Genomic DNA, 26,582 nt, shown 5'->3' with positions numbered 1-26,582 from the left:
AATGTCCCTGCTCAAAACCATGAAGATGCTCGAGCTTTTCAAAGAAATTATTGTAAAAATTTCTTTAAGTATTTTTCCCTAACCTCATTCTCAGAAATGGCTGAACCACTTTTTGTCATAAATTTTTTTTTAAATCAGCACAAGGCAGAAACCAAGTAAGGAATTTTTCAGTGTAAAGGGCAATTTTGGCAAAGTTATAAGCAATTAAAAATAGGGTCTTGAATTATGGAAATATTTTGTCTGCCAGCTCTGCCTCTAATATAGTTCATGGATGCCTTCTATTGCATTCCTCTTAATCACTCATTTTCTCTTGTGAATGTCCCCAAAATGCAGCTCTCGTTTTGACTTATACATGTTCTCAGATTTACATCATAATATATGGAAACAATTTTTTCTGAACACTGTTCTTTCATATCAGTGTTATAGTAAGAAGATATTAATGAATATACTGGGCCAGACATTTATCTGGCATAGATTAGTGTAACTCCATAGAATCTGGCCTATTAGTCACTGACTGATAACATTAATGCGTTATTTACGTGATAAATATTTTGACCATCTGCAGAGCTACTCTTCTTTTTTTATAGTGCTTTGATGTGTATGGTTGTTTTGATTCATGCAGTTTATCGGATAATTGACTATTTCTAAAATTAGTGGATTAATGCATTGATAGTGCTGAAGTTTTTTCCCCTGTCCCATAAAATGGATACGGGACAGGCAATGGCTGTGTAAGATTCCTCAAAGCACTTTCCCAGAAAGTATCACCTTTATAGGAGTGAGAGAGAGTAGTTTATTCTCCTTGCCCATTCATTTGTTGGCCTCAGTGAAAAGGGTATTGTGGGTTATTGTTTTTATGAGGACACATTTTATTAGGAAGTAGACGGAGATCACCAATCTACTACACGGAGGCCCCTGAACAGCCATTGGATAGGTAACATCTTTTGGTTGTCATCAACCTTGGCCCCAGTTTTCACTTGCAGCTAAGCAGAGGGACATAAAAGTAGCTTTTTGCCACCTTTTCCTCCCCTGGGGCAACTCTATACAAGAGCAGCTCTTGACACAATTTATGCCTGAGTCAGTTGCCCATGGCTCCCAAGAGCTGTTCCAGGAATTGAGAATAACCATAATGCAGGAATTCCCTGACTACAATCTTTTCCCCATACCTCCTGCATCAGTTGAGAGGAGAAGGGGTGCTCTAGAATCATGCTGGCACCTGAGAATACACCCACACAAAGAAACTCTTCCAGTGACTGGATATATCCCATCAAAGGCAAGAATTTAACCCCTGGGTTTAGATTCAGACTTACCACCAAAAGGTGAAATGTTTCGTGGCTGATTGCTAATGCTCAGAGTCATCCAGCCCCATCAGAACATAACATCTTTTTAAAATAAAACGTAAAAAAGTAATTTAGGAGTTGGATATATTGGAAGAATTTAGACTGCATTTTCTTAAACACTGTTTTTGAGTTATAAGTCTTCATATCACTCATAATAAGAAATTCTATGACAAAAGACTAACTCAAGGATGATTGATCTTAGTAATTTTGTTATCACATCCAAAATAACAAGTTTGATCAATCTATTCTTGTTAAAACTATATATTAACTTTTGAGCTGTAGGTTTCACAATAATCCATTTGATCTATAACACAATCTAAAACTATTGAGTGGAGCTGACATTTTTAATTGTAGGGGTGGGGTAGCTGAAGAAAGATGGTATTTTTTCTTGCAGTAGGTTTTGATTTTATAGGGCCCCTTCACAATGGGCAAGGGTCTAATTTACATGAATTTCTAAAATATCTCTTTATGCTGCTCCAGTGGAACAAGTTTGATTCTTTTAATGCCTCCTTCCACATCAGCCTAACCATCTTAAGACTTAGATCAGTTCCAGTCTGGGTTACATGACATTAAGGGACTACCATATTTATCTTTCCTGCATACCCAAAGGTGAAGAGTTAGTTCTGTATGTTTGTGTGTCTAAATGTCCATTTCTACATGCAAAGCAGAGATACATTCAATACCAATTATTTGAAACAAGAAACTAAACATCCCAAAATTTTGAGGTGTCAAAAGATCCATCCAGGTTTGGCATCCAATTTTCATTTAAACACACTGTTTTTCCAGTCTTGGGGAACTCTCACTCTTTCTAGAAGAAGCATAAAGGAAAAACCAAGTTACTGGTAAAGACATATGTTTACCTATTGTATCAGGAAATTGTTTAAGACAATGAGAAAACCGCTTCAAGGGAAGGAATGACAACAGCTATATAGGTCTTTGCTGTTGATTCATTGTTGTGGTTACTGTGAGAAATTTCAGAACATGTTAAACAAGCTAGCTAGAAAAACTAAACAGAATAAATATCCTTTTCCCCAATCTGTAGTCCTTCAAGAACAGATGAACAACCCAATTACACTGGTATGAAAGAAAAATTATTGGTAAGTCTGACAGAATGTTGTCTCCTGGGGATTTAGTCATGATGGGTCCTCCACACCCATTAGCCCAGAGGTTCACTAAAGACCACATTTCCCAGATGCCATGAAGCAGGCACAGAGTGATGAGTAATTATATCCTGCAGATAAGGTGCAATCTGTGCAATTTGTAATGGCTACAGACAACTCAATGAACCAACAATTAACAATTCTCATGTGTACATTAATCACAAAAGGTGTTTCCATACAATGTTGCAAAATATGAGGTGGTATAAGGAAAAGGAACCAAAGAGAATAGTATAAAGCATCTCCTTTGTTTTAAAATGTCATTCAAAAATTGTACTTTGTTCCATATCTGAGATGTCTAACACCCTTTTAAGTCGTACATTAATTTTAATTACCAAGATCAGCTATTCTTCATTTTGTTTGCTTTTACAATCCCCTGGACTGTAAGTCTGTTTCACTTGTGGAATACTGCCAGAATTTGTCTTTTCCTTGGTCTGACCTAGAACTGGATAGATGGTGAGAAAATGTATTTGTAAATGTTTTGATGACCTCTAAATACAATTTTCACTTTGGCTATGTTCACATCCCTTTTTTATTCATTTTGCACCAACATGCCCTCCATCAGTTTTGTTTGTATGAATAGCTGTGTAAAGAGGAACTAAGATTTGCTTAATCAAAAAACAAAATTCACTCAGAGTTCAAGCATGTAGTCAAATTCATATTCAGAATGCAAACTCAAATTGTATTAATATAGCATCTTAGCCATTAGCCATAATGCTCAACAAAAGAGGTGCAAATTCAAAAGTTCATTATGATACAAAGAACAGAAAACAGAATTTAAGCCCTTCTTCAATTTAAACTTTCAAAGCATCCAGTAAAACAACATACAAGGATAAAATTGCATTAACATGAAAAATAAATTGATCCATTTAGGGCATAAAGAATGTCACAAATATTTTCTTACTTTTGCCATTGACCAAGCAAATATGGCAACTATCCAAATAATGAAAACATTATCTCTGCATAACCAATATTCTAATTGTTGAGCTATTGAAGTGGAAGAATACTGAGCCAAAATTGGAGATGTCAAAAGTTACAAAATAAGTAACAGGCAAATCTTAAACCTGAGTATAAACCATTTGCCTCTCAAAACCTGTGTATCTCTCTTTTAAATAATGAGATTACATTCTTTAAAAATGAAGATTAAGGACCTAATTAGTTTATTAGTCCAGATTTCAAAATGCATCCAGTCCACAAGTGGTCCCTTTAATAAGGGAGCCATAACATCTGCCATGTCAAGTTGTTTACAAATATCTTCCAGGGCTGGCTCCAGCTTTTTTGCCGCGCCAAGCGGTGAAGAAAAAAACCCAAAACGCCGAACGAGCTGCTGCCGAATTGCCACCAAAGAGGAAGAGAGGGAATGGAGGAATTGCCACCAAAGACCCGAACGTACTGCCTCAATAACACAGGGAATGCCACCCCTTTCTATTGGCCACCCCAGGCACCTGCTTCCTTCGCTGGTGTCTGGAGCTGGCCCTGTTCAGATCTAAGGTTAATTAGAATTTTTGAACTCTCACTTAGAGTTCTGACCAGACTAAATTCTGAAAACCCCTAGAAATGCAGAGAGAGGCAGATTTTCAAAAGCCAGGAAAATTTTAAAGTTTCTGACTTATTAAGCTGTTTCTCGAAACGTGATCTTGGGAGCAGATGAAAATTCTTATTAGCTTTATTAAGCTGTTTTTCCAGATGTGACCTTGGTAGCTGATGTCTGTTCATATTCTTAATGTGGACCCAGTAGTTGATAAAGAGGAGTTGTGCTGTGATTGAAAGAGTATTCACTCACACTGTCTTAAGTAAAGCAGCTGGATTATAATTAAGATTAAGTATACTCTTCAGAAATATATTTTGTGCCACCTCTAATGATTTTAGATCTTTCCGGCCCCAAATTTCTGCACCATATCACATTAGAGTAAAAACTTCAGCCTTGAACGCTCTGAGGGCAGAAGCAATTAAAGTATCCCCATGTACATGAGAAAAATGAAGAGCTGCTTGCATAGACCTTAAGGCACACCCTTTAACCTCCTGTGTAAGTTTATCCCATTACCACTGTGTGCAAAACAAAAGCCCTGATAAACAAAAGGATTTAACCTGTTTAGTACACTGATAGTTGTTTATCCATTTATGCAATTTTGGTCTATGGCTGAAGGTAATTACTTTTTGTTTTCTGATAATTTATGGCCATACATTACTTCTGACAAAAAAACCTAAAGTCTCTTAAATGCTTAGACCCAAAGGAGATTGAGTCAACAAAACCAAATAATTTGCATATGGAAGAATAGACACTGCTTGTGCAGAATTTTAGGAGCAAAATACTACTTTCCTTCTAATACCACCACTACCTCATTTAATATGAAAATTTAAAAAGAGAGGGAGCCAATAAGCAACTCTGACACATGCCCTTTACAATGTAATAAGATCAGTTAATTCACCTGCATCCCCTATCCTGACCCAGGCTGCCATATGGCCATGGAGAGCTCTTGAAAGATAATGTAACTGAAGATCTATCCCACCTCTCACAAGTTTCTCCCAAAGCCTACTGCTGTCAACAGAATGAAAATCATTTCTCAATCAAGAAAAACCCCATAACTTTTTCCCACTTGGGGATCACTACATATAGATCTAATGTGAGAGCACTCTACTGCTCTCACATTGTTGAGTGGCCATTTCCTTTTGAAAATCTGGTCCTCTATGTCCCAACTCTTTAAATCTCAGCAAATCTTGAATGCTACAGCCAGATTATGCTTCCTCAAATTCTCTCTGTTTTTTTGAAATTATGTATGGATTTGCCCCATCTCACCTTTTGGTATTACTGTCCAGCACCACTGCATTCTACATACTCCTCCAATCTTGATTTCCCTTCTATTCCCTTTACATGAGACTCCATGTTTGGGGATTTCTATTTGCTGTGCTGCTCAATCAGTCATCTTAAACATTTTGCCTCTTTTCTTTAACCTGTGCTTGTCTCTTATTCATCAACCTTTTTTGTAGTAAAATATACCAAGAAAGCTATATGAACATACAGTCTATTGTATTACACTGTAAAGCAGATGCCTTTTCGGATAGTCTCCCTTCCCCTCCCGCCCCCCCACCCGGCCCTGCCAAAACCAAAATGTATCTAGGCAAAGGCAGGAAAAAAGAAACTGAGTAGGAACAAAGTAATTTTAGGCTCAGAATCCACATCATCTGGCATACTGTGTCCTGGAAAGTGTTTGAAATCCTCTTCTTAGCTTGTCATCAAGGAAGTGGCCTGTTCACATGCTCAGAATAGCTATGATTATCCCTCAAAAAAGTCATGCATGTTTGATCTTAGTAGCACTATTCTCAATATTTTATTACACAGTTGGAGATTTCTGCAAGAAAGTAGATGAAGATAAATCCCCTGTAGCTTTTCTAGTTGACTACCACCTGGCTGCATCTAGGTAGATTAAATTACAGAAAAGTGCAGGTCCAAAAAATCAGCTAACGACATTAAAAGGAGTATGTGCTTGGGAGGGCTCAGAAGGTTGTCCAGGGATGCCCTATATTCTCATTTCTGATCCTAATCTTACTTTTCATCTGTCGTTCTCTCTAGTAAGACCCTTTTCTTTAATTAGGACTTGCAAGTGGAATGTTGTGTCTGGAGGTGTTTTGTAAAATAATCATGTTGCTTGATTCAAAGCAATTTGCTCTCACTTCTTCCCATTTAACTGGTAGTGCCCTGCAGTGAAGCTTCCTTATTTCATTATTACTCAGTTTTCTAAAGCACCCATTCTGGCCACTTGCACATACATTGTTTCATTTACAAGACATATCTTCTAAAGGCTACATAATCATCCTATCCCATCTCTGCCTTGTGACCTCTTATTTGCAAGGGTTAGTCTCTGAGCTTGTTAATGAGAAGAGCAGAGTCTTGAAATGTGCCCTGAAGGCGATAAGATTTAAACTCAGCCTAATTTCTGGTAGAAGTTGGTTCCATGGCTGTAAACCCTCCTTGGAGAAAGCCGTGGCTGCTAATGGGCATAATCTGGGTTCTGTCATCTGATATATCTCAGCTAAATGAAGTTGTCATTCCAGAGTTCAGGAGAAAAGACTGTCACCAAGCGAGCATGGGTTGAGTCCATTTAGGGCTCTGCAAATGAAGGCAAGGACTGTGAATTGGATTTGGAACTAGATAGAGCAGAGCACTGATTTGAAATGTCCTTGATGGTGTCTGCCTTTTTTTACGTGGGCTATTAGGTGATGTACCGGTTTAATTTTCAGGTAGCTTTCATGATCAGTCCATGGTACAGTGTGTGCATTCCTTTAATTTAGTCTGAAAGGTACGAATGTGTGGATCACCATGGCTAGGTCGCTGTCTGATGCAAAAGAATGCAGTTTCCTAACCAAACATAGGTGGAGAAGGCACTTCTTTTTGGTCATTGCTGTTGTCTGGGAACTAAGAGAAAAAATGCGTCCAAACATGAACCTGAGGTTTCATACCCCCTTGGCAGTTGCAGAAGAGAGATAGTTGATGGATGGGTAAAAACAATGTGCAACTTTTGTGTAGCTGATTGACAGAAAATTTTTGAGACTACAGTAGTGAATCCTTAAATCAAAGAATGGACTGCTGGACCTAGAAATCAATGATCAACCCTCAGAAGATCATTACTTGTGCTGCTAGTTTAAAATACAATAAGGAAAAGAAAATTTTAGGTATTTGAGAGATCATCAAGAGGCATGATTCATGCTCATAGGCTGAATACCCCCTTCATATATTCAGTAAGCACATCTACAAAGTATTTCTGTGAAACTCTGAAACCAAATAAACCCATGTAGCCAAAAAGAAAATAAAATGAAACAGGTTATTTGCAGGTTATGTACAGTCTCATAATTGTTCTTTTTAAGGTGAGCAGAGACATCAGCTGTATATGGATAAAATCAATAGTTCCCAGAACAGATGGAAAATTAGCAAGGTCATAAAATTAATGCATGACTTGCTTTTGCAGCTGTATATCTAAAAGAAAAGCTGTTGTCCATAGATGCTGTCTCTGTCTGCATGAGGGATGTCTGAGCCAAGGAAAGGTTTGCTGAGGTTATAGCATGGATGCCCGCTATTATTTTTATATCCTTTGGGGTGGCTGACATCAAGTAAACCATACATATGTCAATATGTATGTATTGTCTCTGGGTTATCAACCCTCAAAAGATTTGACTCTTATTCTAGGACAGAGTTTATGTCCCTAAAAATCTTGGCCTCCTCCACCTCTATGTGATTGCTTCCTTGCTTTCTAGAAACTTCTCTTTCTGAGTCTTTCTCCGTGTTTTTGTCTGTCTTTTTCTTTCTCTATTGCCTTTTCTGTCTTTGCTCACTCTTTTTTTCCCCTCTGTTTCCACTACTCTTCCCCTAAACCAGTGTGTCTGCTTGTTTTTGGTTCTTCATCTTCCCTTTCAAGCCTCCCTTCCCCCCACCCCCGAGTGCTGCGAAAATTGTTGTAAGTATGTCAAATTGTAAGATATACCGCTAATGTGGGGCCGGGAAAAAAATGGCATCTTAATCATTACTTAGGGATCCAATCTTTTCCCCATTGAATTCAATGGCCTTTTTCCGTTGACTTCAATGTGAGTAAGCCAGTAAATGATGAGGTAACAGGAAAAATGGTGGTGGCCTGCACCGTCTCTAATTTCCTTGGAGAACATGAAAACATGATCAGAAACGTCTCACTTTGACAAAACAATGGGTCTTTTCAATTAGCTAGTAAATGATGAGATGTTTTAGTCTGTCCAATTTATGTCAACATAGATAGAATAGTATGGGTCAGATGCTGCTGAGCTCCTGTGTGGGTGAGATGGGGGTCTGGGCACAATAAGCAAACCCCTCTTGCATCCCTGGTTAGAGACAAGTGAGACTCTCCCTCCTAGTAGCCTGAGGCAAGAAGCGTACAGTGAGTAGGGAGAAATGGTCCTAATCCCCCAGCACCTGCACTGGTATGCAAGGTAGATAACAGAGACCTCTGCAAGAGTGACTGAGTCAGAGGGGTAATGCACGCCTCCTGGGAGTCTCTGGAACCATTCTGGCTTTCCCAGAATTCCTGTGAGGGGCTCCAGCTTACCACATGACTCTTGGGAATCCTTTTCATTGGGTTTGAGCAGAATCTCTCTCTGAAATAAGATTTTTATTTATGCACATAAGCCTAATTTTTAATTTAGGTCTTAGAACAGCATATCTGAAATAGTGTTATTTGAAGTGATCTTAATGGCTAATATCACATAGGTTTCTCTATTAAAGTACCATTATACTATGGTCTTTCCTTTCAAAATCCTCTTTAAATTCTTCATGGACTTGCAAGGTGATGTATTTATCAAATCAACCATGTAGCACTGGAAATTAGTTCCTCTGTCTGGTCTAAAAGAAAATCCCTATACTGCTATTTTTGCAACACGTGACACTGACTTCTGATTCAGTTTTCCCCCTCAGTGTTCCTAATCCAAGTAAATGAAAACATTCTCACAGCCCGGAAACGCAAGACTGTTTTTTCCCCTATCTTTAATGTATGTGTCTACATGTCATCTTCTGGGGTCTACTCCTGGCTCTCTCACTGACCTTTCTGGTGGTCTTTAGCCATGCCATTTCATCTCTATGGGCCAGATTCTCAGAAGAGCTTAGTACCTAGCATCTCCCACAGTGACACACATGACCACATTTTCAAAAGAGTTTAACATCTGACATGCTGAGCCCTTTTGAAAATCTTGCCATGTATTTTGGGACCTAAATAGGAGCTGAAGTCTCCTGAAAATCTGGCCCTGATTGTGGGTGGTGAATTCTTTTTAAAATCTGGTCCAAAGTAACCTCTGTTTACTCTCCCGTAAAATGGGCATACTATTACTTATTGTGTTGTGATGCTAAATTCAAGTTTTTAACCAGCTTTGAGATTCTTTGGAAAGCAGTATATAAATACATAGTAGCATTAGTATTATTAGTAATGATCCTGTCAGGCATTTTATACATCACTATTTGGTCAGGCATAATGCTCACATAATTTTCCATTAACAATTGCAAGTGAATGACTAATTTGAGGGCTAGAGTCACCCTCCTGAATAACAGTGCCAATATTTTCATGCTGTGTAAAAAGGAGTTTTTATGGCTGCCTGTGGAACGCAACAGTCTCTCAGGGAAGGGATAGCTCAGTGGTTTGAGCATTGGCCTGCTAAATCCAGGGTTGTGAGTTCAATTCTTGAGGAGGCCATTTAGGGATCTGGGGCAAAAAAAATTGGGGATTGGTCCTGCTTTGGGTTGGGGGTTGGAGTAGATGACTTCCTGAGGTCCCTTCCAACCCTGATGTTCTATGATTCATGGATATACATATGTATTTACATGCTGATTTTGTAATTCCCTTACATTTAGCTAATAAAACATTGAAAATGAAGCCAATACTGTATACATTAAGTGTTATAGATATTCTGAAGGCAGCTGGTAGTCTGAAGGCTGGCAACGCTCATGTGTCTTATCATTGCAGTGAAAAGGCTCCTTCACTATATCTCCTGCTTTACAGGGAAAATGTAAACTACGTGCTGTACTCTGGATGCAAAACTATGCATGATAAAGAGAGATCATGTATTACTGTATTATGTTCTAAATTAGATTAATATGTCATTGCAGTAGTAATAAATATTATACTCTAAGGCAAAATAATCTGTTGCTGTAAGATTACATGCCCTACCAGTGGTGAAGTGGTCAATCTGAACACTGGCATAAGCAGATGCAACTTCCATTGGATTCTATTGGAGTTGCACCCCTTTATACAAAGGCAGAAGACTTCACCATATTTAAACAACTTTCAGCTAGAATATGCTGAATGAACAATCGGGAAATATACTTACTTTAAATATTTGTTAAATTATGCTGCTGCTGCAGAGATTCTGGTGTGTATAACTTTTATTTAGTTGAACAAATACAATAAATCATGATTGTTATTAATTTGTACAGTCAGGGTAAAGTTTGAGGAAGCAGCTGTTAGAGTACATCTACACTAGAATGAAAGACCTGAGGCTGGCCCAGATCAGCTGATTTGGGCTCCGGCTGTGGGGCGAAAAATTGCTGTGTAGACATTCAGGCTCAGGGACCCTCTCCCTTCACAGGGTCCCAGATCCTGGGCACCAGCCTGAGCCTCGATGTCTGTACAGCAATTTTGCAGCCCCATGGCCCACGTCCGAGTCTGCTGGCCTGGCCGGCATTTAATTGCTGGGTAGACCTACCCTTACAGGCTGGGAGAATCTGCCCTGAAGGCAGAAATACACAGGTTGCACTAAGTGAGGCTTTCCCAGCGAACAGTAGTTGCAGGCAAAGCATAATGATGGGCAGCCTGCTCCAGAGATATCAAATTATGTCATCGTGATGTCACTGTCTGCAGTCATATGAAACTTCTGTAGCATTGTCTGAGCTAGTGAACCGTTACCCATGTGTCATGTTTAAATTGTAAGAAAAATGCTCCTTTGCAGAAGTAGTAATTACAAAGTGACTACGTGAATTCTCTTGCTGTCCTGTGAGAGAAATGGATAATTATCTCTAAACAAGGGATAGCTATGCATTCTCCTCTTACTCCATTAGTTCTAGCAAAATATACCCCCACTCACACGGGGGTGGGAGGGGAACAGAAATGTGTGTGTGCATACATGCATATGAATAAACCAAACACATTTTACTGGGAGGTATTCAGCTATTACAGTGTTGGGCAGTGATAAAAAACCCCGAACGAAACATGTAAGATTAGTTTTGTGAAAAAAACACAATTGGTCTGATTACAATATAATGAAGTTATAAGGTTTAGTATCCTAGGGCAACAACTGTTATATTTGGGTGCCTAAAGTTGAATTTGGGGGAGTTGTGGATACATAAATATGAAAATCAGGTCACTAATATATGTACCTAGATGTTGATCTTTAGTTTATCCAAATATAAAAATATTTGTGTAACAGCACCAGATTGATTTTTATATTGGCTTGTAAAGCAATCTTGAACCATTGTTGAGCTTTGCCATTGTGTCTGGGAGAAAAAACTGCTGGGTAGTAGTTTTTAGATAAGAGAAGTCATGTAAATGTTTGGTAAGTGGCCACGATTGTTCTTTGTGGACCTAACACCCCTCCCCCACCCACTCCCCAAAGTGTTCTTAAAGATTGAAACATGCCTGTGGCTGCACAGAATGCTGAGTTTATTCTGAAAAAAGTAGCAAAATGCAAAGGTTATTTTCTGTAAAAGCAGCCCTTTAGTCTCACGTGTTAACAAACAACATATTATTCATAATAAGAGTAAATTTAGTGCAAAGTGATATGTTTGCAGGAAAAAAAATGAGAAGACTGACTCCAGAGTAACTGTAGCACTATAGCTGTCAAACTCAATGGGGGTGCCAGCCATCAACAGTGTAGACAGTTATAAATATAAATGTTGCAGGAAAAACATGTATTGAAGTTACATTGCTGGGTCTCTGCCTGCCAATTCCATCATAAATATGGACACAGGTATCAGGTTAAGGAGTGATACAGAAGGGAGAAGGTTTTATTCATAAGTGGGGCAAAAGCCAAATTATCACTGAAATTCCTCCTTTGAATCTAGTGAAAGTTACCTCAAATGAAAATGATTTCATATGCAGAACAATAGCTATTTACAGTGTTTCTTTTTAAAAGGACAACAAATTATCTGAGGGGGGAACCCCCCTCCCCCGCAATAAACTGTCTTTCAGCTAATGGTGAATTAAATCTCTTATTCTGACTAAGTGAAAGCCTGTCTTGACTCCAGAAGAGTTTGCCATTGACTTCAGTGGGGCTGGAGTGTCAGTGTAGTTTTAGATTGCAGGATCAGGCTGCAAAGCTTCCATCCATATTTGTTTCAATGATTTAAGGAGTTCTCTTATTTTTCCTAAATCAACGAGTCAAACTATGTTCCAGTCAGACTAATTAACAATCAGAAGAGACTTTAGAAAAATAGACAGAAGCTTAGTTATGTTGAATTGATCAACCAGCCTCTTAGAGTCAGTTTTGAAGAGATTTTCATGTTAACTCTTTTGCTTTTATTATATATTACTATTTTGTATAGCACTTCAAGTGTATGAGATGCTTTGTCCTTAATAGAGCATAACTCCTATTGAATTCAGTTGGAGTTTTGTTTGATTAAAGACCTTCACATTTGCTGGAGAGACAGAGAATGAGAGACCAAGAATGGGGAAAGAGTTTAAATAAGGGAGAGTATGGAGTGAAATTACTGGAAGAAAATAATAAAGATGCAATCTTTACTTAATATAACTGTTGATTTTTGGGGTAATGATGTACATTTTTAAAAAACTAGAAATAGCAAATAGTTCATTGAGATAAATCACATATCCTAATGGGAAATAATGTAATAGAGGTTTAGTCAGAGACTAGAACAGAATATGAAAAGAGATTTTCCTGAATGGAATAGAAAGAACTGGCTGGCAAGGAAAAAAATACACAAGATTAATTTCTGGTTTCTTATCACTATTCTAGTGTGTCTGCATCTAAGGCTATTGAGGACAATTGTTTTGTTTTATAAAATAAGTGTTATTTTTCATGTGGCAAAATGGCAAGATTCATGGAGGAATAATACATTTCACAAACATATTTTAATGGTCAATTTCAACCAAATGCTTTATAAGATGCTAGTATGTACCTGAAGAATGAAACAAAGAAACTGAACTTCTCTGAAGCTTGTTGGAGTTTAACTTTGGGGGTGGGAGGGAACCTCAAAAAAGGTTTTAATGTATGCATACATTTCATACAAAATTATCCTTAAAAAAAGTCTACTGTATGGAGGCTTTCGTTCAGTTGAATTCATAAGGTAGCTCTGCCAAAAATGTGTTCCAGGTTGTGACCGTTTTACTACAATGGAATACTCTGGCCTTTCTAGTGATTTTTAATACATACTTTCTAAAAATTATTGTCCTAACATATGTACAGTTCTGCTGCACTTGAGAAGTCAAAAGAGAGGGGCAAACTGAAGAGGATGTTGTAAATGTTACATAGCAGTATGGCATGCTTGATAAAATGCAGTGAAAACAGCCTCTGACTGCCAAGTTCAAGGAATACAAATTTGAATTGGGTTGTTGTTTAATTTTTTACATGTCAGTAATATTGCCAATAATAGAAACTTTCCATACAAGTTGGCACAGTCTTTCAACTTCAATAAGTCTGCAACCATTGTCTGTGTTTCTTTTATTTTCAAAATCTTTTTAAAACTTGGGAAAATGGTGTTGAAGATGGAGAGAAAAGGATATGATCTAAGGGAGAGATTTGCACAGGTACATATGTCAGATGGGGGACCAAGTCCCACTTGTGCCTTTGAAAATCTCCCACTGTAAGAATGAGCACTGGACGGGCAACCAAGAATTTCAGAGCTCTGTTGCTGGTTCCTGTCACTGACCCCTTCTGTGGCTAGGAATGAGTCACTTAACATCTTTTCCATTTCCTCATCTATAAAATTTGAACAATACTTCTCCACCGCACCAAGATGTTTTGAAGCTGACCTATTTAATGTTTGTAAAGTGTTTTGAAATGAAAAACATGAAGGCCCAGAAGTGCTATTTTTATTTTCTTACTGTGAAGATATTTATATTTTGAGGTGTGTGTGTGTGTGTGTGTGTGTATATATATATATATATATATATATATATTTTAAAGTAATATATTATATTTAAAGTAATATATATATATATATACATTTTAAAGTAAATTCCATTCTGATCTACAGAATAAGTTTCCTTAGTCCTTGCCTCTTGTTGACTTAATTTATACTAAAAAAAATTCTACTCCCTTTCCCCTGTAAAGAAGGGTTTTCCCTTGTGTCTCCACTTTCCACCTTCCACTCTTTCTAGTTAAATGGGAAAAATATTATTTACCTTTAGGTATTTCAATTTTTAATCTCCTCTCCCTGTTCTTCCTAAAACTATAATAAGTACACCCAAAACAACCTGATAGCCCTCTCCCTGATGAACAAAAAAGAAGGATTCTCTTTTCCCTACTTTCTTTTCTCAGTTTCATATAAACCCACTGGAATTCTTTCATGTGAAAACTAACTCCCTCATTCTCTTCTGCTCTTCATTCTTGGAATGTTAAGTGTAACATTTTGCCTCTTGCCACTTCTCTTGTTCTGAATTTCAGTTGCTCTTGAGAATTTTGTCTGGGGCTAAAAGTATACTTAAAATATATCCTACGGATTTTTGTTTTAAAAAAAACCCCTCATTTGTTCATTCTAGTTATATGAATCCTTGCAGGACTCCTTCTAACAGTCCCATGGCTGTGGATGAACTGTCTTAGTCAAAACTGTCTACAAGAAACTAAGAGAAAAATATTTTTTTGACCAGGATCCCCAGCTCAGCCAAAGAGTATATAGCACAGATGATGTGTGTAAGTGGGCTTTGCATTCTCCCAGTCCTGGGCCAGCAATGTGATAACTTAGAACTGAACTCATCAGTTTTTTAAGATCACCGAAGCATAGGGAAGACATGGACACCCCCTCCCACCCCAATCTGTCCCTCTATGCAAGCCCTCGGGTAGAGGGGAAAGGCAGGGATGTACGAGCCATTTAGCTGGCTCTACATTACCAGAGAATCTCTCTATATTTCCCTAATTTGCTATTACTACATTAGCTCTTTAGACAGAATCCACCAACGATGCACAAGAAAATGCATCCAATAGATCCCCAGTTGGGAGCCAGGGCCGGGACTGGGGGGCAGGGCCGGAGTGGAGCTGGGGTAGAGTAGATCTGGGTGGCGCTCTCTCCCTGGACTCCACTGCAGTCCCTGCCCGCCGAACGTTCCTCTACTCCCCCCTAGAAGGGGCGCATCCCCACAGTTTGGGGGTACTGACATAGAGGAAAATGTTCATTTTGTCTTCCCATTTAAACAATATTTCATAGCTAAGGAGGTCTGCAAACAAATTCACACTATGATTCATTTTTCTGGAAACTTTTATACATTGATCTTCAAAATATACTTGTTGGGATTCTCTATGATGCGCACCATTAGCCTCTCTGTTCCCACTGAAGTTAGACCAATGTTGAGTGCCATTTAAATTTGCAGATGGGGATGAAAACTTGGTTGGAGGTGAAGAGAAGAAGATAGCAGTATCTGTCTCCTGAGGGAAAATATGTGACTCTTGGTAAAACATGATGCCTTTCAAATCTAAAAGTATTTTTGAGCCTCTGGAGTAAATTATCTCATGAAGGTATGATTTAGCAGTATCAGCAGAGTGTGGCAGTGAACTCCATCAGGGGAAATGAAGTTATTAAAGTTGGTCATAAAATAGGGTTTTTCCACGGAATATATCTCCCGTTTTCCCCATTTTTGACAATACTTTATGTATAAGTTTCAAAATATGAAATACTTAGATTCAAAATTGCACTGCAGTGCCTCATGGAAGTTGTAGTTCAGGTGCTCCCATTTTCTATGGATCAGGCTTTCTGGCCAGACTACGTCTCCCATGATGCCCCACTTTCTCCTTCTCTCAGCATGGGGAGAGTGTGTGTCATAGGTGTCACTGGCCATGAAGCATCATAGGAGATGTAGGTCAGCCAAACAATCTGGCTCACAGAGGAGAATGGGAGTATAAGGCACCTGAACTGCAGTGGCTTTAAGAACTGAAATACTTCAGTTTTTGGCTAAAAACATTTCCATATTTAACTGAAAACAGAAACCTTTTAGGATTTCAGGCATTGACTATTTTAACCAAATACCAAAATTTTCACTAGAAAGCAGATGGTTTTTACTTACAAAAATAGGTTAGTTGAAAATCTAGTTTTCCACAGAAAAAACAGTTCAGACTGAAAATTTTTGACCAGTCCTAGAAATTACTTCCTTTAATGTGGTGGCAGAATTAAACAAGGTGCTCCAACTAATCCATCTGTCTCTCTCATCTGAATAATTTATAGAATTAAGCATATTCGTAGAAGCTCTTCAGAGCATTTATAATCAAGTTAATAGATTTGATCTGACTTTATTAAACTTAAACTAGTTAAACTAAGAGAATGGTTGGAGAATAAATATATTTCTGCTAAAGGAGACAGGGTTCAAATAGACAAATATACAGCCATATTCTACTGTATTTTCCACTACATGCATCCGATGAAGTGGGCTTTAGCCCACGAAAGCTTATGCTGAAATGAATTTGTTAGTCTCTAAGGTGACACAAGTACTCCTCGTTCTTTCTGCTGACACAGACTAACACGGCTACCACTCTGAAACCAGCCAGAACTTGTGTATGAAATCTGCTTAATTTTTTTTTCAGATTTCCTATAATGTTTAAAAATGTATTTGAATATGAGAAACAGAAATTGCATACATTTGTATTTTGTTATGGAAAATAAAATGCCTTGCTTTTACTGTTAATTATTTTCAAGATTGTAAAAAGAATTAGAAAATGTTATTAAGAGCTGTAGGCCATTACAGCAGCTCCAATTTATGTACTAAAGTGAATACTAATCAAAGGACACGTATGCTTTTGCTTGAGTTTTCCATATAGGTTCCCCCCCCACAATTGTGAATTTTAACATTAATAAAGTGATGGCAAGTCCCTTTATGCTGCATGCTTTTGGACATGGCACTCCAAAGGTACATATTAGAAGCTGGGAAACACGAATCATATTTATGAGAATTAGAAGGGGAGAAATATGCTTTGATCCTAAGAAAAAGAGCAAAATCTTTCAAGTGTAGAATATGTGTGAAACCGTAATACAGCTCAGTATATGTTCGGATTAAAAGTAAAGTGACATAACAATTGAAAGTATGGGAGTCCTAGGCATTTATTAGGAATATTATTGAATATCTAAATTGGGGCATATTTTTAAGATTTTTCCCACTCTGATAGTGTATATTGCAGAAAAATCTCTAGAGGTAACGTGTAATCTGAAACCTCAAAGCAAACACACTGAATCCCAAACATTTTTTCTTTATTTGTTCAGAACAGTACACCTGACTTCTACCTTTGTCTACTCCACTTTAATGCATTCTGCCTACCTTTCCTAATATGCTTCATAATATCCTTTACAATGGGTCAGAGGTTTGATATTCTCTGCTGTGCTGGCTGCTATGTTACACATTCTGGGAAGCTCAAGAACACACTACGTGCCTCAGAATGAAGGGAAGTCATAGGGGAGAAGAGAAACATTGTTTAGAAATGAAGTAAAAAGGATTCTTAACTCCAGGTGGAAGAAAATAAAATCTACAAATATTCTAAGCACCGTGACTTTAAACAGCTGTAATTCAAGACGAATACAATCATTTTCAACTCAGTAGTTCAATAGAAGGGGGTCCAGTGATGCTCTCTCCCCTGGCCTAGAACCTGGAAAGAATCTTCTAGTCCTCTCTTTTCTCACCCATGTCTTGGAATACTAGTCTGTAGGTCCCACAGACCAGAGGTCAGTTGTATCATCTGTGCAGAGTAGTAAGGAGACATAGGTTAAGGTGCTGCCAGTATGCTTATGACATGAAGCTCTCTGAATATGTTTCTTTGGAACTAGCTGAGGTAGTTGAGCACTTTACTTTCTGTCTGATAGTGATTGGGGCACATAGCTGGGGGACCGCTATATGAGGCTTAGTCTGAACAAGATGAAAGTAATGCTGGCAGATTGGGGAAAGCAATTTCCAGGTATGGTAAAGAGTTTATCAGCCCCTTTGCGGAAGGGTGTGCATCAGCCCTTCATAACCAGAGTTCATGTTGTAGCGGTCTGCTATTAAATGATCAAACAGGGGCTGTGACCAAAACAGCTTTTTACCCTCTTCATTTAGCTAGGAAATTTCTGAATCTTCCTCTTGGTAACAGACCTCACCACTGAGATTCATGCTTTGTCATCTCAAAATTAGGTGACGATAATGTGCTTTATATATGGGCTACCCCTTAAATCCTTAAAGAAACTGAAGCCACTGAAGAAGGTGATTGCTTGCTTTTGAATAGGGTTATCCTGCTCTGAACACATGACTCCAGAGCTCCATGATATCTGTAATGATTGCCTATGGATTTCTGAGTCAAATTTAAAGTGTTAGCTTTGACTTATAAAGCCCTAACTGTCTTAGGACCTGTCTGTCTGAGTCTGACTCTCTTCACTTGCTATGCTACTGCAGATGAGGATTCTAGTTTAAACTTCCAGTCAGGTTGGTTCGATAAGCATTTGAGTAGGGCCCAAGGAAGAGAATTCATATCCAAGTTCTGGGGTTGGGTATACATGGGTGGCTTTATATCTAGTGTTTCAATCTATCCTTAATAAATATTCACATTTTTGCAAATTTAGTTAAACCAATTCAAAACTCTGAATAATCTGAAGTTTGTCCATTATTAATATGAAATCATGGGATATCATGCATGTCCATCTCTATATTCCCAATAAAAATAAGGTAGTCTCTGTATTATACTGTAGTTTGTGCATAAATGAACCTTTATTTTGAATTAGCCTTAAACCTTTACATTAGACACACCTTGGTATATGTATACTTTTAAATAAAATAAAAGGAATCAAGCCCTAGGGACATGAGACACAAGCCCACTTAGATTTGGAATCTTGCCATTGTTGTTTTACTGTATTTCAGTGCTTAGGTACTACAAATACCATAGATAAATAACTGTAATGACTTTCTCACATGATAAAAAAGCTTCCTACAGCAAAACCCAGCCCAGGGTGGAAAAAGAATCAGTGTCACGGATCAAATTTCATTTACAAGGTTGTATTCTTTTTTTCTTGCCTTTTCCCATCTCTTCTAGACAGCCCTTATATATATAATATAATATATATATATAAAATCAGTAAGCTTCTGAAAAGCCCCTGGAGTACAAGCTTTAAGGTTATAGTTTATTAAGATGTAGTGTAGGATGCTGAGTTTAATTACTTCGACATGCAGTTGACTGAGACCTCTGCTGAACGTTATTTTTGATGGTACTTCTGTCAAAGATGAAAAACATATTTCTCTCCCAGGATAGAAACCAGCATTGGTCACTGAGGGCTGTGTGTCAAAAAGTATCAGAAACATCAATCTAGTGCAAATCTGCATTTAAACAAAAACAAACAAAAAGGTACTAGGTTGTGCAGCAAAGTGAGAGAATACACAATAAGAAAATGATCTAACTCAATTGTTAGACTCCACCTAGAGTGCTACATATGTTATGTACTCTATCGGCAACTACCATATTTAAAGAAAAATGTTGTCTTCGGATAAGTTAATGAAAGTTATCGATAAAAGCAACAGAAAAAAATAGTTGAGTGGGTCAAAAGCCAGGTGACATGATGAAAATAATTAGGAAACTTGAAGTAAATAAGGAACAGAAGTGAAACCATTTCATGCCAAAAACAATAAATATATGACATATGTTACTTCATAAGGCTATTGAAGTAAACAATATTATATATACCTTCAATGGATACCTACATTAGTTTATGGGAAGAAGGAGGATTAAGAGGAATGGTAAAACAAGGCAAGTAAGATTAAGATTTTTCGAAAAAGTCATAGATGATGGGCAGGATGACCTTTTCTTCTGTTCTTAAAGAGGTTATCTGGTCCGCTTTCCAAAATCACGCCTAAATAATATGAATGCTGATTGGTTTTGTACAGTATATATTTTTAGAAATTTACCATTCATTTTCTATTCATATACAGTGATTTTCTGTCAGATTGCACAACCATCTAATCAAATGTTCTTTTCTAGTCTTTTGTTCAGTTTTGGGAGGAACAACGTAATATTTAAGCACAGACAAAATCTAAACTTTTATGAAAAGCTTTATGGCTGGAAACCAGAGTTTCTCTGCACTCAACTTCTTGTTCCTCTTAATCAGCCATAACCTGCTACTTTATCCATCCATGCACAGCAGCATCACACAGACTGCTTCTGGGCCCAGCAGTAGGATCAATGGCTTTGAAAAGAGAAGCCACAACAATGTCAGTTAAAAGAATGTATACTTTTTTTTAAAGAGATCTTCAGTCTAATTTGAAGTTGGGGTTTGAACTCTAGCTATGCCTGACAAAAGTTGACAAACTGTGGAAAATACTTGAGGAGGTGAAGCAAACTCACTTTGTAATGGGAAATCTAACTACAGAATGCATGCTGAAGTGTTTGGTGTGACAGATGGATGAGGTAGCATCAGAGTAGACTCCCGCTGTCTCCGTCACACATTTTGGCTGCATTACCCAGGTTTTATCATTTTAAAGCAATTATAAGCCCTGTCAAGATTGGGGGGACAATGCCAACTTCATATGGTTATCTATACACTATGAAGCTACCTAATTAACAAGTACCTTTGACTAATTAACCCTGAGAAAAACATCTGGCAATGGTACTGAAGGTAAAAAGAAACACCTTGCTATGACAGACGCTGCAGAATGGGACCGGACACTTTTTTTTTTTTTTTAGAAAAGTTATAAAAAAGATGATGTGGATCTAAATAATTGACATATAGAAGGTCTGAACCAGGGAATGGTTGAAAGGAGGTTGCATCGTGTGTTACCCTAACAGTCGCCCACTGAGCATCACAAACATCATATTCAACCAGTCTATTGATCAACTGTATTTATCCAAATCAAGAAATATAGGGTGGGATTTTCAAAAGCCCTCTACACTGGCTTAGCTCCTCCAATGAAGTAAATGATAAAACTCCCATTGACTTGAATATTTCTTCTCATCATTGCTAGGTCAGTTGGGAAAAAGCAATTGCTAGTCATTGTGGGTTACACATACCACAGTATCAGCCCCACTTGGTTGGGCTCCTCCACTCTGCGCATTCTGTATGGTGAGGCATGAAAACTGTTGTTTCAAGTATAGCAATGGTCACCATGGAAAGGTGCTTAGTTTGTATCTGCCACCTATTAAATAAAAGCATGTTTTAAAATAGCCAGCATTTGCTGACAGTTATTGCTTCTCAGATAAGCACAACTTCCCTATTTTAAGGATAGGCCAGGAGAGAAATGTGATCTCTCTGATATCACTGTGCTAATTCTTGGCACTCAGTAATAGCTACCATAATATAATGAAATTTAACATCCTTTGGGGGGGGGAAGGGGGAGATATCAAAGAAACCCACCGCTTAACTTCAGAAAGGGGAACTAAACAAAAATGAGGAAACTAGTTAAACAGAAATTAAAAGATACAGTCACAAAAGTGAAATGCCTGCAAGCTGCATGGAAACTTAGAGGCTAATAGAGGCTCAAATTAAATGTATTACCCCACATTAAAAATATAACAACAAAAATGTGCCACCCTGGCTAAACAACAAACTAAAAGAAGCAGTTAGAGGCAAAAAGGCATTCTTTAAAATTTGGAAGTCAAATACTACCGAGGAAACAGAAAGGAACAAATTGATAGTAATAAGTCACCAGAACCAGATGGTATTCACCCAAAAGTTCAGAAGAAACTCAAATGTGAAATCACAGAACTACTAACTGTGGTATGTATCCTATTGCTTAAATCAACTTCCATACCAGGTGACTAGTGATAGCTAACATGACACCAATTTTTAAAAAAGACTCCAGAGGTGATCATGGCAATTACAGGTCGGTAAGCTTTGTACCATCATGTTGTAATCAATCACTGTTCGACGAATGCTTGTTTTCGTAAATTGTTCTTCTAATTCTTTATCTTCTGTCATCAGTCTGTCAGGGAGTTATTCCATGCTGGTTTTAATCACAGCTATCTTGTCCCCATTGATAGGTGCCTGTCCCATCTTTTAGAGTCAATAATCTGCCCTCCTCTAACATCTCAATGGGGGGGCGGAGGGGTGTTGCAATCACCTGGTGCCTTTATGTCTGTCCTTGTTTCCTCCCTAGAACACCTGGTCTGGTGATGGCCTTCACACTTATCTTCTAACACACACATTCCTCATTCATACACAAAACAGGATTGATTTACACAGAAGATTTGAATAGGAACATCAAATTGAAATGCAGGAGAAAGCAATCATTGCATTCTTTTATTTATTTCCAAACACTAATTTTAAACCTACAACAAAGTGGTGACCCTAAAGGTCTATTACTGCCTTGAAATCAACTTCAGACACAAGATTCTGGCTGATGCATCTTTATCAATGGCACACTAGGCCGTTCCTTTCTGCTTTAAGAAAGGGTGGCTGCCAGAATATGGTCAAATTGTATCATACATCAATACATTTAATATATGCTACATTATTCTTCTTTATCCTTCATTCTAAATTATACAAAATACATAAAACACAAAATCCTAGTACTACACATACCCCATACCAATGCTGCTGGATGATGATGGAAGATGAAAAGCATGCTGGCTGGATGGGCAGGAAGAGAGACAGCGGCAGTCAGGATGTTAAGCAAAATTAATCACGTCAGTTCATGTTGCAGAGTACTGTTACCTGCATGTTGTACATGAGAAACTTCTATTGATGGCAGTGGCAGTTCTGCATACAACATAAAAGCAGAGATGTGTATTTTTCTTTCTGCCCATGTTTAATTAGGGATCTTTTGTTAAGTGAATGGTACAGGTAATTGCATTAATCATGCTGCATGTTACTTTGAGTCAGTGGTCCAAAAGGCAGACATTATCATCATTTTAGCTGATGTTCTGTGCTGCAGACCTCCAGGAGGTGGAGCTGGGAGGCAAAGAGTGGGCATTTGGGCCCTTTGCACTTTTCAGATTCTGGGCTGCTCTGAGAGCTGAAGCGGCCCTTAGGATAAATCTGGAGCAGCCATCCAAGGGTCGCTATAGCTGTGCCATAGTCTGGAGCAGTCAAGAATCTCCATAGTGGTGAGCAATGTGGAGACTCTCTAACATCCCTGCACCAGGGTTTGCATATGGGCTAGTATCAGGATACTTACAGTGGGACTACAGGGTGCCTGTGCTGGGGGCACTCTACCCTGGCCATTATGGCAATTTTGTCCATTGTATGGCACCAGAGAGAGAGAGAGAGAGGTACTTTTTCTCCCCACATATATTAAATAAAAGGAGAGAGAGAGGCCATGGCAGAAATTGCTAAGAAACTAGAATATCTTTAAAAGAAATAGTGATAATGAATTAAACAAAAAGACATCTTACAGAAAATTGATGTGTAGAACAAAGCGAGGATGAAAACAGAACATTAAACACATGCATTCTCCTCCTCTTTTCATAGATGACTGATCTGGAAATCTTTACTCATGCAAGTGGCCTTTACTACCCAAGAATGTCTATTAAATTCATTCAGACAGGGCTGCAGGATTGGATTTACAGCTTAAATGCCATGGGTTTAGGCCACATGTTAAAACAAAGTTGAGTGGGTACCTTATATTCTTTTGAAATTAAGACAAAATAAATACTTATTGACTCAGAAATGAAGCTCAATAGCAAGTATAGCCTTTCTCCCTTAAAGAGGATCAGGCTCCCTTAAACAAGGATTAAACAAGATCTTGTGTTGCTAAAGAGAGACTAATTGTAAATGTCAAAAAACATAAACACCACAAACCCAGGAAATAATACTTAAAGCCACTGCAATTAAATACTGTACAGTAAACAGATTCTTGATGTATAAAGAAATATGAATGACTTTTATACCAATTATTCTGAAATCATTTTGTTCACTGTGGCTTGTAGATCTGCTGTATATTGCAAAATATTTGGGATTTTTTTACTAATTAAAATGTGTTTGCATACTTCTTCTGTGATTATAAAAAATAGGGGAACTGCACTGGTGGGTGACACTGTAGAGATGACCAGTGGAAGGTTATGATTTTGGAGGTCTTTATTCTGCAGAGTTTATATGGCAATAAAATAAAGATTATACATCCTTTAAATGCAATGGTGACATGTCCTTTGTCTCCTGGCAGATTAAATTAGAATTTGTTTGGATCTTTGGGGAGGACTATGCATTTCTGCACCTTAACACTGTTTATTCCTTTCCTTTTATTCACCCTTTATAACTTCTGTATCAAATAGAATAGTTTGTAGAAGATTTCATATTTAAACTTTGTTACAATTTTAAAAAAGTACTGTTGACTTGTGACATCGAGAGAGAGAGAGAGAGAGAGAGAGAGAGAGAGTATATTACACTGAATTATTTGCAGGCTTAGTGTTTTTGTGATTTTTTTATGAAACTTTTTATTTCAGTAAAACTGAAATGTGGTAGCCAAATAATTGAATAGTCTCAGATTAAGGAACTACAGAATGGAAATCCTTGATTATCTTGTTTGCATGAACAGTAGTTTTGATTTCCTTTCAGCTAATCTGCATCGCTTTAAATGCAGTCCAAGCGAAAGAGATGTGTGTGTAACATGTAGATTTTTCTCATCCTGTTCCTGGAATCTTGCCTCACACGTACACATCTCCCGAAAGGTCGGGTGAAGAACTTCCAATCAAAGTCACTCTGTGTAAATACTTATTAGTTATGGACTTTGCTATGAAGCCCACTGAGGCCTATTGTTATTTTAGCCAGAGACATTTTTGCCCGCTCATCTGCTTTATCAGCCTGCAGTGGTAACCTCATGCCAAAATTGTTATTGCAGCATAAATTAATGAATACAAGTTATTACTCAGACTTCTCAACACTCCATAATTGCAAACACCAGAGACTTTAATTGGAATAACATTTTTTAAGGTTAGTAGTTTTCCAAAATATTTCATTCATGCCAAAGTAACTCAGAAATTTCTGAAAATAACTAGACCTAATGACAGGTTTAACTTTATGCAGCTGCTACTTATTTGGCAGAATTAACTCAGTTTGGATCCTTCCTTCAAAGATCCAGTTCAATAAAGTAACTATCGGTGACTGGGTGCACATGCTAGTGTGCATTAACAATCGTTGACATCTCTTTCCTGTTTATGATCCCATTGTATTCTCCTTTGAAACACAAGAGTTCTGTGGTACAAGAGGGCCTGATCCAAGGTCCTTGGAAGTAATTGGAAAGAAACCCTTTGATTGCAGAGGGCTTCAGATCAGGCCTGAGAAGGAGACAGGACAATATGAGATGACTTGGCAGAAAGAGTACGGAAAAAAAATAAAAGCAGAGAAGAAAGCCTGTATTATGTTACGAAAGCAAGTGACTTTTCTGGGTTCAGTGCCCACTGATAGAAGCTCCTTTTTTTTCCCCAGTAAGATGAAAAATGTTTTGTTCGTATTAGGAACAGAACAGTTACCATCAGGCATCAAGGTAAGGGCATTCTGTATAATCATGTTCATGATTCATCCAGATTTTTCCCAACAGTCAAAAATACATTGTTACGTACTGATAACTGAATCCACTAAGATGATGTTCAAGATATCTAGGCACAGGGAGGAAATAAATACAAATGAAAATATATGTAGATAACTGAAATATAGATGTAAATTGTACATGGCATGCTAAAGATACTAAAGTATATGTTAAGGCCATATATTTAGTTGACTTTTCTTGAAAAGATCTTCATTTTCTAAATGAAACACCACTATAAAAAGATAAATTAAGCTTACATAAGATTTCTCCTGATTATTGGGCAACCCATGTCCCAGCCACCTCTTCCCAGGTGCCCTGCTGGGAAGGGAGCTAATTTGGAGCAGGGTTCCATACAATACCCCATTCTTGTCTCTTCCTCATACATACTGTGGAAGTATAACATTGTATAAGGGGACATCCTGGATACATTGTATATGAGAGGGCATGCCAAAACATGTTACAAAGTATCTGAGGGAGCACAGGTAGGGACAGTTCGCTTTTGAATGAAGAAGCAATTAAGATAGAGCCAGCACGTCTAAGAAGCAGGCATCAGAATGGAAGGTGTGAAGGGCAATTAGTTAAGTTAACTGGAAGCTGTTAAAGGAGATTGTTAAGGGTGGCAGGTAATTAAAGATACATGACTGGTCTCAGGGATCTCGAAGGGTGGTGACTAAAATCTTTTTCTTCTTTTGTCTGTAACTTCTCTGTAACTTGTTCTCCAGCAAGCTGTATAAATTAAGAGACACAAGCCCCACTCGGGGGGCTCACTTCTAAATGTATTAGCAGAGCAGCTTTGCTAATGAAACAGAGTGGTCTGATAAATTGTGAGTCTGAGTCAAACTTTGACAATACCCACAACATCCCCTAGTTCCAGAACCATGCCAGTTCTGCTGCCAAGGGTCCCTCCAAGACAGCAGAGGAGAGGGCTGAATTTGTGCCCTAGCGAAGTTTCACTGTCA

This window comes from Lepidochelys olivacea (assembly GCF_965140295.1).
Source record: "Lepidochelys olivacea isolate rLepOli2 genome assembly, chromosome: 11".
In the NCBI taxonomy this organism is placed as follows: Eukaryota; Metazoa; Chordata; order Testudines; family Cheloniidae; genus Lepidochelys; species Lepidochelys olivacea.
This window is presented reverse-complemented; position numbering follows the sequence as displayed.